Here is a 15,831-nt window from a genome sequence, read left to right as displayed (position 1 = left end):
GGATGAATCCTGAAAGCATAATGCTAAATGCAAGAAGCCAGTCAAAACTCACCACATGTTATATGATCTCATTTATACAAAATGAATAGGGAAGTCCAGAATAAATAAGCATGTAGGCAAGTCCAGAATAGACAAGTCCATTAATATGGATAGTAGTAGATTGGTGTTTTACAGGGCTGGGGAAAAGAGGAATGGTGTGCAACTACTAATGGGCATGGGGTTTCTTTTGGGAGTAATGAAAATATTCTAAGATTAAATAGTTGAGATGATTGCATAACCCTATGAAAATACTAAAACTCTATTGAATTGTACACTTTAAATGAGTGAATTCTATGGTATGTGAATTAGATCTTTATAAAGCTGTACAATGCACACACATATATATTAACATATATCAATGAATTTTTTCAGTATTTTAATTCTAGGTTCTGATATTTTTAAAAGTTTTAAAGAATTTTGTACCTACTATGAAATCATTTTATTAGCTAGTAGAAATTGACAAATTCTATGATGAAATAATGGAAAATGAGGTTAATCATTTTGGTTAGGTGTTATTTTATATTTTAATTACATTTAGTCATGCGCTTTAGATATAATCAGGCTTATGTCTAATTACATAATTATATGTCTCTCCTATCTAAAAACTTAAAATAAGATGCTAATCCTCACTGTCTGACAAATTATAAAATGCCATTTTTGCTTTTACCTGCTTCGATAGCTTCTCAAAGCTATTTAAATTCATTTTGATCACTGGCTATACAAAGTGTCAGCAATTGTCTAGAAAAGCACAATTATCCAGAAAAGCATAACAATAAGAATATACATACTACTTCTGAAGTTTTTTTAAGTGAAAAAAATGACTTTATTTTATAAGAGTTTTATTTGGCTTTGTGGACAAATGTGTATCTAGTTACAAAAATAGCCTGTTCATTTATTCCAGTATTTATTAATGCATACATGCTTTGGGCAAACATTGAACACTGGCTATGTCCCACAATTTGTCTTATACACTAAAGAATTCAAGGTCAAGTCACTGTCCTTGAGACACTCACAATCCAATGAAACTATTGCTACTAAATGAATCAGTAAAGATGAGAACATAAATGTCAATGCTAGTCTGAGAAAAAGACATGTGAGTATATCGTATTATTGTCGATCATTTTCAAAGGACATTTCTAAGAATAGTATTTCATTCTACATACATAAAAGAGACAAGCCACATTAGAAAGGATACAAGTAATCTGTTGATATGAAAAAAGTTTAACTACTTTTAGCCCTACCTTTTGCTCTCAGTAGTTCTTGACATCAAGGATGTACTTGACTAAAACATAGAAAAAGGTCAAAACCAATACTTTAATCCCTTCCTTGAATAACTCCTCCCACTGTGACTTCTAGAATCCTATTTCTTTTCATTTATATCTTGTCTAGGATTGTAAACAAACTCCAAGATTTTTAATCTTCCTAGAGATATAAATATGGACATCTGTAGATAAGACCACTGGCCAAGTGGGGTTTAAGCCAGACCTTCAGCACTGTGAGTCTGGGTTACCAAAACTGCCTGTCTTTCTCATTGTTTTTCTGTAAATAAGGTATCGTTTTCTTTCCATATCGCTTCCAATACTTTTCCTTTGTTTTCAGTTTTCAGAAGTTTAATTATTGTATGTCTTGGCAAAGATTTCTTTAGATTTATCCCATTTGTTTAAGTATCTTGCCAAATTTGGGAAGGTTTTAGCCATTATTCCTTGAGGTACTTTTCAGCCTCGCCCACTTTCTTCTCTCCTTGAGGGATTCTGATGATACCAGTATTACGGTCTCACATATCCCAGGCTGTTCTATTTTTCAAATTGGAAAATTTCTGTTATTCTGTCTTCCAGGTCAATGATGCCCCATCTGCCCCTTCTGTGCTGTTGTTGAGTCCATCCAGTGATCTATATATTTTGGTGTCTTTTCAACTCTAAATTTTTCACTTGGTTCTAAATTTTTCACTTGATTCTTCCTTATATCTTTTATTTCTTTGCTGAGACTTGCTATTTCTTTGCTGGTGAGGTATTGAGGGAGAAGTCCAAGCTCCCTACTCAGCCTTTGTTGTCATGACTAGAGATGGGCCCCAATTTTTTATATTTTGAGGTTTTATTTTGTTTTTGTTTTTTGTTAAAGTACAGTGGTTATTGTCTAAATATTTTCTCTCTCTCTAGGCCAGAACTTCCCTGGTTTTCTGATTAGAGAGAGTGGACTCCTGTTGAACACATTTTTTTTCTGTTTTTTTTTTTTTTAAGAAAAGTATAAGTATACCATGTTTCCAGAATAATAGGCCTGAATTATAAAATATTGTTGAAATAGTAAAAGTTTAAGAAATTTGATGAAACGCAAAGTGATTTTTTCAAAATTATAGGTGAAAATAACTTTATTTTAGTGTAGTATTTTTAAATTTTTATAAAGACTATACCAAAGCTATTCGGTGTAGTGAAAAACATACCAGCTGAGACAAAAATGGTATGGACTGGGTTCAACTTTCTCACCCAAGAAATGACTGTATTTGGATTATAATCGATAGGTATCACTCCAAAAATATGGCCTAAATAATATGCCACATAAACTTTCTGTGAAGAATTGCAAAAATAAAGAGAAAGGGGGGATAGACACACGAACAACACCTAGAGCTCCACAAACAGTGACTAGCAGATTTGTAATAAAGATTTGCATCATCCCATCAAACAGCAATAGAAAAAAACTAAACCAGATGAATGCTAAGTTTTAATACTCTAGAAAATTTTAATGTACATTATCACTACCATTCTCCAATTTTAAGCTTTGTGCCTGTGTTCAATGACTGCAAATGGAGTGGTTAAAATGAAATTGGTCAAAATGTTAAGTCAGTTAAAAATAAATTTTCCTCATCACTGGTTTTTATATAATTGTAATGTTAAAGTAACATAAGACAGTTATGAAATGACTTTTATAATTTAAACATTTTCTCATTCTTCAGAACTTTGTTTTTTTTTTTTTTTTTTTTTTTTTATTGACAAATATGCCTTCTTAGATCAAAGCTGCAAGGCCAGGTTCACATTTTTTTTTTTTTTTTCAGAACTTTGGAAGGTTCATCTTTCTTTTGAATTTCTAAATAATTTTAAATGTATTTTAGACAGTTAAGTGTTCTTTATTTTGTTAGCAGTTCCCTAATGAATCGGTCAATTTGCCTATAGTTTGTATGTTAATTATCCTAAAATCACTTAGTTGTTTTTTTTTTTCAGCAAGGAGTCGTATTTTTTAAACTTAATGTGCTTTCCTGTGATTTTTGCCAGACAGTAAATGTAGACTTTCTTCCAAGTTATTTTATTTTTGTGAATTGTAAATTAATTTTTAAGCAACAAGGCTGACTTTCCATATTGGACTATATTTTTAAGTATTTTTTGTTTTGTGGGGTGCCTGGGTGACTCAACAGTTGAGCATCTGCCTTCAGCTCAGGTCATGATAGTGGGGTCCTGGGATTCAGTCCCACATTGGGCTCCTTGCAGGGAGCCTGTTTCTCCTTCTGCCTATGTCTCTGCCTCTCTCTGTGTGTGTCTCTCATGAGTAAATAAATAAAATCTTAAAAAAAATTATTCTTCTTTTGGTATTCACATATAAGCAGTTTTTACATGAAATAATTGTTGCAACTTCAAGAGTAGTCTTCATCACTCTTTGATACTGCTATAAGACTTGAATCCACAGTACAAAGGGTATATAATCTCAATACAGATGCCTGGAAGAAATAATGTGGAGTTTGGATTACACAGAGAAGTGGCCATGTTGTTTTATCTGCCAGCATCCCTTCCTTGGTAGGATTGTCAATACATGAGCACACCACAATACTCACAGTAGATGGACATAAACACACAAGACCCAAGCATAAATCCTTCTATGAGCTGTGGTACTACTTATTTTTAGATTATGGTTATAATTTAAGTTCTGGAAATTGCAATTGAAAGTCTTGACAAATACTTTCAGTAATGTGAAAGAAAATGAATTATAAAATGCCAACAAGAAATGGGGCTGACATATGGCCAGTATCATGTAAATCATAAAATGGTGAAAGAATCTAAAATTATTGAAGATAATTAGTCAAACTGAATTGGTGGATAAATATGCAATTCATTTGCATCTTCATATAAATTACTAGAGTTCAAGAACATTGCACATAATCAGGACACACATAACTGCCTGTAGTAAAATTAGGAAAATAGACTCAAGTGTTTTTAATAAAATAGAAAAATATGCTTAAGATGAATATAGCCCACCAAACTACCTAAAATTATTATTCTGGTAAAAATAGTAACTACAAAAAGGTATAAATATGAGTATAAATGGATGTAGATATGCAGATATTTCTCAGTGGGCGGGTGGCTCAGCCAGTTGAGCATCTGCCTTTGGCTCAGGTTAACCCAACCTCCCATCCCCTACAAAGTACTTTTAACATGATATTTATTTTCTTTTCCTGGATTTCTCATGGAAGCAGGACCAGCTACAAAATTTGGAGGTCCAGTACAAAATGAAAATGACGGACCTCTTTTCAAAAATCATTAAGCATGTCAAGATAGTAATAGCAAGGAACATTAAAGCAAGCATGGGTCCTTCCAAGTATGGGCTACATGCTTATGAAGTCACCCCTGCAAGGAAGTGCAAATCGTAAAACATATAGAGTAATTTGAGGATAAGCATCCAGATCTCTATATATGCACATGCTCTTTTACTCATTTATCCCATTTCCGTGGCTCTATATATGGGAAATATCAGTTTTGTATACTTATATACAAAATATATTTGTCCCAGTGTTATTGTAATAATGGAAAATTGGAAATTTGATAGCAGGATGATTTGTGGGCTTTTAAAAAGATGTTCATTAAAAGCTTTCTTAGTGACATTATGAAATGTTGTTAAACAAGAAAAATAGGATATGAAACTAGAAATGTAGACTGTACCTCTCTCCTTCTCACTGGCTCTACTATTTTCTTCTATACATAATCTCAAAACTGAAGTGGTGTTTAGAAAATATTAATAGCTGTTAACTATGGGATATAGAATTATACATGATTATTATTTTCTTTATGGTTTTCTGAGTATCCTCCATTTTCTACAATGAACACTTACTTACTTTTATGTCTAGAGGGGAAAAGAAGAAAATAATGAAATAAGCCTTTCACCAAAAATGGACAATCTCTTTTTTTTAAAAGATTTTTTATTTATTTACTCATGAGAGACACAGAGAGAGAGAGAGAGAGAGAGAAGCAGAGACATAGGCAGAGGGAGAAGCAGGCTCCATGCAGGGAGTCCGACGTGGGACTCAATCCCGGTCTCCAGGATCACGCCCTGGACCGAAGGGCGGCGCTAAACCCGAGCCACCCGGGCTGCTATAAAATGGACAATTTCTAAGCAAACAGTTGGGAACAATAAATTTTTGAGCAGTTATACAAGTGAACCTGCTGCAAACAGGTCATACTTCCTCACTCTCTCCAATAGAGTCTTCTGGAAAAACAAAATTTAGTGCAGAAAACAAAGGTTCAGTGGAGTTAGCATGGAGTTGCATGCAGTGGAGTTACTTGTAGTTAGCCCTGCTACCTTTTTCCATTTACTACATAATTTAACAGACCTAGTGCTATTATTTTTAATGTCCTGTTTAGCAAATTTTGGACATGATGGCTTTATATAGATGGCTTTATATAGAGTAGACGCCCATGACTTTGATCCAGAACAAAGGTTATCCTACCATCAAAGCAATAAAGGTCATGTGTTGACCAAGGCTACAGATGATTAGAAAAAGAGTTTAGAATTTTGAAGTATTTTAAGCTTAGGTCCCCACAGCAAAGCCTGAGACAAGGATTTGAATATAGGTAGTTTATTTGGGAGGTGATCATACGGATCACCTGTAGTAAGGGAGTAAGTATGAGAAATGGGGGAGAAGGGACAATGAACAATAATAACAAGATCATTATTGAACTCTGATTGCCATAGGTAACAGGCTCAGTTGCCTGGAGACCCTTGTTGGTGCTATGTGGAATGCTGCTGAGGATTTTCCCACCAAAAGACAAAAGCTGCGATACTAAACTTCTGCAGTGGTTGTGGGCTTTCCTGGAGGCATTAATCTCCCTGCACTTCTGGACTAGCTACATACAAGTTGAGCAAGCCTCCCAAGGCTTTGGAGAGACACAGACACAGTTGAGATGGGATGCTGTCAAGGTGCTTAGAACTTTCCTCCACAAACACAACTGAAATTAGAGGTGGGCTGAAGGAATCTGCCACAGGGCTCTAAAAATGTCCACAAATGGAAAATAAAATAAAAAAGGATGGAAAATGGAGGTGCAAGAATGAATGTTTTGCAATGTGATACTGAGACAAGATAAAACTGAAGAGATGTCTCAATCTGTCTGCATCTGTTAGTGAGGAGGAAGAGGGAACTAGGGAAAGGAAGCTCATAGAGCATCAGGGTCATGGTTCTTTCATGTGAGTTCTGTTCTGGCAAAATAAAATAAAATAAATAAATTAAAATTATATATATACATATGTACATAAATATGTGTATATATATTTATATATAACACGACAAATTAAGGATATAAGATATCGCATCTTGGGGAGGCAGATTGAAAAAGTACTCTCAGATGCATGTGGGAATCCTCCACTTGCCATTTTATGAAGGCAAAATAGATTTTCCCTATAACTTTTTCCTTTGTCAAATATCCAAATAGTTCTGTATCTCCGGATGTGTATCAGAGTCTGTTTTTAGGAATTACTCCTTCAGTGCTTCTTACAATCAAACTGAAAGTAATCACTAACACACAGGTCTTTGCACTATAATAGAACTAGAAATGCCTTGGACAATCAGGTCATTTCCGTCAAGTCCAGAGTAAGGTATGTGATATATCCCCTCTCACCACAGCTTCTTTGAAAGAAATGTTCAGTGACTTGGAGGGACATGACAAAAACATCACAATAAACTGTTTGGTGAGTCCCTCCTCAGTGATTTCCCAGCATTTCATCCATGTCCCCATTGTAGTACTTAACACAGTCCACAGTAATACATCTTGTTATGTATCTTACTCCCCAGAAACTAGCAAGCTTCACGGTGAGTAAGATCTTATTTTATCCACCTCTGTGCACATAATTCCCAACATGTTGCTCAATGCAGAGTCGGTGACCAATACAAATTTGGTGATTGAGTAGGCAAAGCATTCTCCAGGTTAACATTCCCTGATTTTGTGTCAAATAGATCAATACTGACATGGCTTAATCCATCTGAGATCCGAACTTGGTTTCACTACTGTCAGGCAGGTAACCTTGGATAAGGCAAAAACCTTCATTTGATCTCTTTTTTTTTTCATCTTTATAATTAAGGGGGCTGAGAGAATGATCCCTAAGGTAACTTCATGCTCCTGTAGTCGATGATCTATGTGTCACAGCTGTTAGCTCATTAGAACGCACTGAAGGAATTCTGTCCCCAAGTCCCTCCCTAGCTATCTAAAGCACCTTCACGTACCCTGTGACTAATGATGTGTTTGTACGTAAGTGTGTAGATAGGATAAAAGAGAAATTAGACTTTTAAATCAGGAGACTAATAAGGAGGTTGGCACCTTTGTTCTCTTGAAGTTATAAAAGTTGGTACCTGTGTTTTCTTTAGAAGATTTTCTGTCATCTTCCTTATTTTCCATTTCAATTTCTAATCTTTGGTTTTAGAGATCTAGGGTTGCTAGTTAACCTGTCAATAGTAAGAAGCAGCATTTGTGTTAATGCACACTATTTTTGCAACTCCAACTTCTAGTTAAGCAATAAACAAATAAAAATCTACAAATTTAATTCATTCTTTCAACACACCTTAATGGAATGTCAGGCACTGCACTAACTCTACAACCTGGGAAACAAATTAGAGATGTCTTAATGAGCTAAGGAATAAAGTCAATGCCGTTCATGAAGACCTAGGGAGTTATAAATTTTTATGTTAATAAATAAATGTTTATCCTTAGTGCTGCTTTCTCATAAAGATTTTATTTATTTCTTTGAGAGAGAGAAAGAAAAGGAAAGAGAGAGCATAAGTAGAGGGAGCCACAGAGGGAGAGGGAGAAACAGGCTCCCCACTGACCAGGGAACCCTTTGTGGAGCTCCATCCCAGGACTCTGGGATCATGACCTGAGCCAAAGGCAGATGCTTATCTGACTGAGCCACTCAGGTGCCCCCCTCATAGATATCCTAAAGAAACAAAATAGCAACCGAAGAAGCAAATGCAAACAAAAATCATGGAATCTATGCTCAGAACAAAGCAATCCGTTGAAAACTATAGTTTGATGGATTGAGATCTGAAAAATGAGTAGAGAGATTTTTTTAAAACAAACTTTAAAATAGCAGTGATTTTAATTAAGTTATCTTCTCTCATTTTGAGGGATTTTTAAATACTTTTTTTTCAAATTTCTATCCCAAAAGTATATTTGAATGACTCTACCTTACAGAACATACACAAATCTACGTTAGAATGTCAGTCTTTCAGGGCGCTAATAGAAATTAGTACACACTACATTTAGCACTATCTCAGGGTCATGACTTCAGCAAAAGTGTAAAAATGTACTCACTGTACCACAAAGGTGAAGAGAGAAGTTTATATAAACTGACAATAGTTCCTACTGACGGTACTGGAAAAAAATATAATGGTGAGTCACAAAGGAGAAAAATCAGAAAGGAATGCCATAGACATTTGAGTATATTTACATTAAAAGAAATTATTGGGGACCAACTTGGATGAATCTCCAGCGAATTAGCTTGCACAAATAGAGAGGTTTACATGCTGTATTACTCCATTTATACAACATCCTTGAAAGGACAAAATTGTGGAGATGGAAAACAGACTAGTGGTTTTCAGAGAAGGTGTGGGGGACGATGAGTAGAAAGATGAATGTGGTTATAGAAGGATGATAGTAGGGATCCTTGTAGTAAGGAAACTGTTCAATATCCTCACTGTGGCAACAGACAAACTTAAACGTAATAAAATTGGAAAGAACTAAACATACACACAAGTACACACACAAATACTAGTACATATAAGATGAGAAATCTGGATAATATCTGTGGATTTTATCGATGTCACTTTCCTGATTGTAATATTATTCATTAGTCATGCAACATGTTACATTGGAGGAAGCCAATTAATGGGATACCTCTGTATTATTTCTTACCATTGCATGTGAATCTACATAATATTAACTTTTTAAAATTTAGATTAAAAATCAATTTTAAAAGTGCAGATAGTGCATTAGAAAAATGAGTTGAAGATTTAAACAGGCACTGAATGAGAAGGAAACTATGAAAAGTTATTCGGCTCATTGGCAACCAAGAAAATTCCAATTAAAATCAACTTAGAGGGACACCCAGGTGGCTCAGCTGTTCGGCGCCTCTGCCTTCTGCTCAGGATGTGATCCTAGGATCCGGGATCAAGTCCCACTTTGGGCTCCCTGCAAGGACCCTGCTTCTCCTTCTGCCTATGTCTCACCTCTCTCTTTCTGCATCTCTCATGAATAAATAAATAAATCTTTTTAAAAAATCACACTTAGATACAGCTGCAAGGATTGGCTAAAAATTAGAACATCATCTGAAAGTAAACGTTCATAAGATTGGAAAGATCAGAAATCTAATCCACTGCTGGTGGGAATAGAAATGAGTATAACAATCTTAAAAAACAGAGTAGCATTTTCCAGTGAAATTGAAATGTTCATACCTTTCCACCCAGAAATTTCAATCCTAGACATTAGAGAAATGCTTGTATGTATATGCCAAGATACAAGCTCATAAGAATATTCACAATGACATAGTTTGTTTTGGACGAAACCTGGAAAGGACCCCAGTGTCTATTTACAATAGAAATGTTAAGCAAATTGGAGTATATCAATATAATTTAATTATTTTTTAAAGATTTTATTTCTTTATTTGAGAGAGAGCACACGAGTGGGGGAGGACAGAGGAAGAGGGAGAAGCACTCTTCACTGAGCAAATAGCCCAACATGGGCCTCGATCCCAGGAGCCCAGGATCATGACCTGAGCCAAGGGCAGACACCCAACCAACTGAGCCACCCAGGTGTCCCAATACAATGTAATTCTATGTAGCAACTCTCTATATGGAATTCTATGGATATGATGTATAGCCATACGTACCAACATGGATGAGTCTATGAGTAAATATACAAAATGCAGTCAAATAAAAGTTACTACAACTCTAAATATTAAACATTTTATAATATATTCCTTTCCTACTACCACATATACTCTAAGAAAATATCAAATACAAATAGAAATAAATTGGTATCCATAAATACAAGAATTCTTATTAAATGGTATATGGAGAATGAATAAGCATAAGTAATTTTACCCTTTGGTAGGAACAGTCTACACTGACAACTTTGGTCTTTGTTTCTCATCATCTAGAACGTTCATTTCTGATATTGACTTTTTTCTGATACCATATTAAACACTTCATAAATATTAATAGAATAGTTTGTTTTATTTAATTTTTAAAATCATATTTATCTTTTCTCATTATACTTTTAAATGGAAACAAATTATATTTTTATGCTTTCACATGCATAGAAAAAAGACTAGAATAAGTAGACCAAAAATGCTTTCTTCTTTTTTGGCATTCTGGTAGACTCTGCATTTTCTCATTTCCTGTATTTCCTTTTTATTATTAGAAGAATAAACAGTAGGAAAAAGCTATTTGAAAAACAAAACTGAAAGCCAGAATTTAATGATCAGTTTAAGCCACTGAAAACATAAACAGGAATTAACCATAATTTTGACCTTCCATTACCAGGGTCAGGAAATGTGACCTCACTGATTTTATTTATTTAAAGTAGGCTCCACACCCCGCATGGGGCCTAATGTAGGGCTTAAACTCAAGACCCTGAGATCAAGACCTGAGCTGAGACCACAAGTTGGACATTTAACTGACTGAGCCACCCAGGTGCTCCGAGACTTCACTGATTTTAGATTAGCTTCATTTAGATTGGTTTTATTGCCACAGATGCCTGTGGTGTTGCCTCATAAGATGAGAGGTATCAGTGAAAATAGATATTCCTTAAATTATTCAATTACAGTTTTAGCCTTTGCAGTTCCATTTGGGAGTCAAGATTGATTATTTTACTCAAATGTTTGTAAGTCCTTCCTTCCACATCCTGCCTTAATCCACAATTTAAGTTCTGCATATAATTCTTCATGTGATAATTACTTGTGCATTGAATTTGCATAATTGTGGAGACTAAAGATCTATGATTTCTCTAAAGGTACCCATTTCCCAAACAAGAAAAACTAATATAGTAGCAGTAAGATCTTATCTTCTGAATTCTCTCATAATCCATGTGTGTATGGCCTCCCATGGCTGATTTCAGCCTCCATCTGTCTTGAAGCAACACTCATTTCTAACATGCAAATCACTGCCCGAGGTGTAAGTGAGCTACTAAGCTCTACTAAAGTTACGTAGATGACATAGATGTGGATGTCTAAGTGGCAAAATATAGTAAAATACTTCAATGCAAGGAACCTTCACTGGACATCTCTTCCCAAGACAGTTTTCTTCCCCACTGACTTCCAAATTTCCTTTTATTTATCTCTTCCAACTTCGTCTCCCCAAGCCTCCTTCAGCCTCTGTGGTTGCTTCTTTCTTGCATTACTTTTCCTAACTTAACCAGAGAAATGTATCTGTATCTGATCCTCCAAATTTGCATCACCACACCCATCATTTAAAGCTGTTTTCAAGTATGCAAAAGACCAGTAAACTGAGGATAAAGATTAGGGATGTGCATGTTTATGTGTGTCACACATATACATGCATGCTCACATGTGCAAGCCCTTAGGAGATATATGGTAGGTAACAGATTTGCCCTCCTCAGAAAGGGGAAAGGAAATGGGGCAAGGGGGATATAACTAATATTTTTTCAAAAAAATATTTTCCCATCCCACCTAGTTCAATTTTGTCTTCACCTTTGTGATGCTTCTGAAATTGGAATGCACCTTACAATTGATATGTACATTTACTATGGGAGTATTCTATTTTTCTACAAAACTTTTACCCAGATTGGTAAACATCTTACAATATATAGCATCTTGAAATTGAAGATTATGGTAGGTATTTTTTTTTAGATTTTGTGATTTTACAAAGTTATACTTACTACATCTGAAGATGTAACTGCAAGGATAAAGATACAAAAGTATATAAAGAAGTTATGATTTTTTATGATTTAGGCATTTTAGTCTCTCTCTAGCCTTTGTACACTCTTGGATATTTTTCTACTATGTTGTCTTTTTCATGTAAAACAATTTGTAAGATCTCATTACTCAGTAGAGATATTCGCTCTTTATCAGACATTTTTGTTGCAAGTATTCTTTTACGGTTTACCATTTCTGGTTAGCCTCACACCGTATTATAGATTCTTAAATTTTTATGTGGTCAAGTATGTCTATTTTTTACTCCTTTGTTTAGGAAGCTATCCTTCACCCTGAGATTATAAAGTCTCCTAAATTTTCTTCTAATGATTTTAGTGTTTTTTTTAATTTACTTTTTTGTCTTATTGAGGTGTAACTTTATACAACAAAATTCACTCATTTTAAGCATACAGCTTGATGAATTTTTATAATTGTATATAAGTCACATAACCTTCACCAAAATCAATCTGCTAACCATCCTAAAATGTTTTCTTATACTACGTCACAGATGATGCCCTCTCCTGACCTTTCTCCATAGGCAACTACTGGTCTGCCTTCTTGATCTATAGCTTTCACCTCTACCTAGAATATTGCATTAATTGACTCATGAAGTATGTAGTCTTTTGTGTTTCTTCTCTCACTTGTATGTTTGGGATGCATCCACATTTTCATATATACTAATGTTTAATTCCTTTTTATTACTCTGTAATATTCCATAGTGTGGATAATTCACAACTTGATTATCTACCAGTTAATAAATATTTGAAATTATTTCTGGTTTTTGGTTATTACACATAATGTTGTTATTGCATTATTATTGTATCATTATGTACTATAATATTTTTTACTCAAATGCAAAAGTCTTTGAGTAAAAAACTTTGTACAGACATACTTATTTCATTTCTCTTGAGTAAATATCTAGATGTGAGATTGCTGGATTACATGGTAAATGTATGTTCAACCTTAGAAGGTACTACCATACTGTCTTTCCAAGTAGCTGTGCCATTTTGCATTCACAACAGAAATGTATAGTTTTCAATTTTTCCACATTCACCCCAGCACTTGGTATTGTCAAGCTTTTAAATTTTAGCCATTCAAATGGTGTGCAGCGATCTCTCACTGTGGTTTTAATTTAAATTTACATGATAACTAGTGATGCTGAGCATCTATGTTTATGTACTTATACTTGCCATATAGGTGAAATGTCTAAGTCCCCCTTTTTAAAAAAAATTGGAAAGTTTTCTTATTAAGTTGTACCTGTTCTTAATACATTCTGGATGCAAGTCTTCTGTCAGAACTGTTTTGTAAATGTCTTCTTGAAACCTCTGGCTAGTCTTTTCATTTTCTTAACTGAGTCTTTCAAAACCCAAAGGTTTTTATTTTGATGAAAAAATTTTATCATTTTTTTAAATTTTTGCTTTTTCTGGCATGTATAAAAAAATTTTGTCTAGCACTATTTTTAAATCATTGATCCATCTGGAATTAACATTTATGTATATGAGGTGATACTCCAGTTAATTTTTTCCCTTATGGGGAGCCAATCATATCAATATTTTCTAATCCCTAAGTTATCCTCTACTTACAGTATTGAAATATTATGTTTGTGATTTTCATAATTCATAATTGTAACTATTCCAAGACCTTATTATTTTCTACTGATCTATTTTTGTAATGAAAGTCCAAAACAGAATTTGTGATTCCCAACACCTTAACTTCTTTCTTGTTCCATTTTTCCTTATTCTATTAAGTGGTACTACTGTCGACCCAGTGGTCAAGCCAATAATGTAGGTACTAGTCTTTATGTCCCTCCTTCCCTCATCCTTATAATCAAACCATCACTTTTCCCTTTATATTAAATGTATCCGCTTAACTCTATATCCATTGCTAAGAGACACATCCAGTTCTCACGTCCTTATCTCATACCAGGCTTTTCCTTGCACCCTAACTATGTCCACATCAGCCAGCTTTCTCTTCTTTAACCATCTGAGTTTGTATCTGTCTCAGGGACTTTGACCTTGCCATTCCCCCTGCCTAGGCTAAGCTTCCTTCATCATAACTATCTTTTGCATTTTTCAGGCCTCAGGTTAAATGATAATACAGATCTTCTGATATATCTTATTATAGTCTCCCTGACTATAATTGTTAGTTTGAGTTTGAGGTGGATATTCACACAGGAATTTGCAGCATCCTCTGAGATCAAACACTAGATCTTTCCCTTCTTAAATGATTTCTTCCCATTTTTGTCGTCTGAGCCAGAAACTAGCCCACGGTTATCACTAAGGGGCAAAGAAGAACAAAGGATTAGCTTTGATCAAACGGATTACTATCCAACATGGTGCTCATAAAAATTTGGTGCCCTGTACTTTCCAGAATGTGACAGATTTCCAATATGAAGATAGTTCTGGGTTCACCCTCAGATGAGGAGCAGAAGGTTCTGGTACCACATGGCACATTTCTAAACATCATCTATTCTAGAGAGAAAGTTACTTAAGTCCTGGAAGGTGCACCTGGAGAACTAGATCCTGCTGATAAATAGGACCTTTATGCTTGGAGGGGTCTCTTCTGCAGGCCTTGAGCATCATCTAAAGAGAAAGATCACACTGGGCTGTCTGGCACATTTTACTGAATTCTCTGTATGTGTGTGTATGTGTGTCTTTACTTATTCTGGCTCCACTTCTCCAGGTCCGTGTATTCGGTATATTCAGTGCCACAGCTGCAGCTGCCAGTGCTCTTGTTGCTGTGACAACTCATAGCAATTTGTTGTTCAGTGTGAGAGTGAGCCCTGGGGTACACCTTGCCCAGCAAACCTCTCCCTCAAGCTCCAAATACCATTTGACTCATTTTCCATTACAATCATCAGAGGACCTTTAGCAATTCTAAGGGAGTTATCGCTTTCTTTCACATCTTTTCTCAAATATCTGATTGCAATTCAACTCTCCAGAGAAAATCCAAGCTGTCTCTTTAATCCTTATGAAGAGAAAGTATAAATTTTATACTGGATTCATCATTTTAAAGCTGAAGGGGACCTTGAATACAATTTAATTATATCTTCACATTTTACACTTGGAGATAAAAGTGTCTGCTATACCTAGAACAGGATCTGGCATGTGTGGCAATCATTCAAAAGCTTGTTCAATGAATGAATGAACTTTGGGAAATCATGACTTCAACATTACACAAGTTTGTGGCAGAACAGATATTAGAATATAGATTTTTCTCATTGCAAAATTGAGTCCATTTATAAAAAATAATTTAATCATATTTATTTATTGAAATAATCTAAAGAAAATACTTTTATATTTGAAAGATTTACCATAAGGGTATAAGTCTCATAATAATATCATCATTAGCTAAAAGTAGCCTTAAAAACAAAGTAGTCTATTTCTCATCCTAATAAAAATAAATACACACAATGTACCTAATTCAAATTTTTAAACATCTTTATTAAGGTATAATTGATATACCAAAAACCTGAACACATTTAATGTATACAATTTGATGAGTTTGGAGATACGCATATGCCTGTGAAACCATCATCACAATCAAGGTAGTTAGCATGTCCATTACCTCCAAACTTTCCCCCTGCTCCTGAGTTGTTTTTGTTTGTTTGTTTGCTTGTTT

This window comes from Canis lupus, chromosome 11 (genome assembly GCF_003254725.2).
Source record: "Canis lupus dingo isolate Sandy chromosome 11, ASM325472v2, whole genome shotgun sequence".
Taxonomy (NCBI): Eukaryota; Metazoa; Chordata; class Mammalia; order Carnivora; family Canidae; genus Canis; species Canis lupus.
This window is presented reverse-complemented; position numbering follows the sequence as displayed.